General features: G+C 63.3%; 1 protein-coding gene across 1 annotated transcript in view; it reads left to right on the forward strand.

The window, feature by feature from the left end:
* Positions 1-1199, forward strand: part of ORM1 (orosomucoid 1) — an 8365-nt gene that overhangs the window by 2244 nt on the left and 4922 nt on the right. The gene's annotated exons all lie outside the window — the stretch shown is intronic.

Raw genomic sequence — 1199 nt, forward strand, 5'->3', positions numbered from 1 at the left:
CGAGGCGGCGGCGCGCCCCCCGCGGGGGTACCCCCTGGGGGGCGGGCTGGCCGCTCCATCCTCATCCTCCTCCAGCCCCCCCACGGGGACAGCCCTGCCTGCCGGCCCCGGCCGGGCTCAGCTCAGCCTCAGGACTTTCTATCGAGGTTTCGTTTTTTCCTCCCACGTGAAACACCCAGTTTCCCTGTTCTCACCCGGACCCGAAATAAACCCCTGTGTTACAACCGCCTGCCACTCCTGCTGCATCCTCGCCGGGACCGCAGGCAGAACCCCCTCCTGCCTGCCCTGCCCGCGATGCCGCATCTCCGAACCTGCTGAGAGGCATGAAACGCCCCAGACAAAACCCTGCCGGGGCCAAGGGTGGCATGAGGCACGGAGATGATCGTCCCTCCGGCCAGCTCCACGGCAGCACAGGACCCTCCTGGCCACCTCACCCGGCAGGTCCCCTCCCAGCCACGGGCATCGGGATGCCAGCACCCACCCATCATCCTTGACCCCATGGGGATACGCACAAACCCACTGACCCCTTTGGGTTTCCTCCACCGTGACTCAAACCAACCAAGGCAGTTTTAGCACCCAAACATCCCCCCCTGAATTTTCAAGCCAAATCTCACGAGGCTCCACCTGCACTGGGGGCTTGCGCAGGGCTAACAGCAGGTTGGGGTGACACAGGGTGGCATCGCGCCTTCCCCGGGTGTCTCTGAGCAGGGGAAGGGGGAGAGGGCAGGAAAAACCATCACCCAGGGCCAGACCAAGGGACTTGGGGATGCTTTGCTATGGGAGAGGAAAAGGCAATCAGAAATAAAGCCAGAAAAGCAGGTCCTGCCCTGCCCGGTGGCACGGGGACAGGAGCGGGGACAGGGGGGTCAGGGGAGCCACCGCAGGGGACGCATCCAGCAGGACCGGGGTGACCTCCTGAGGCCCTTTCAGCCCCATTTTTATGGCCTGTTTTGGCAAGGAGGGGGAAAACACCTTCCTGCCCAGGAAGAAGGTGGCTCTTTGAAGCCCCCCAGGCTTCACCCAAGGTGGAGGGCGGCTGCACCCCAGCCAGCACCAGGGTGGGGGGCTGCACGGTGCCTCATTTGCAGAGCACGAGAGAACTACGGTGGCGGCTCACGGGGAACAAAACAGGCAAACTGAGGGCAGATTTTAGTTTTAAATGCAGCAAGTGCATCCCCCCCATCATCTCCAGCCACGTC

This window comes from Pygoscelis adeliae, unplaced genomic scaffold (genome assembly GCF_000699105.1).
Source record: "Pygoscelis adeliae isolate BGI_AS28 unplaced genomic scaffold, ASM69910v1 Scaffold270, whole genome shotgun sequence".
NCBI lineage: Eukaryota > Metazoa > Chordata > Aves > Sphenisciformes > Spheniscidae > Pygoscelis > Pygoscelis adeliae.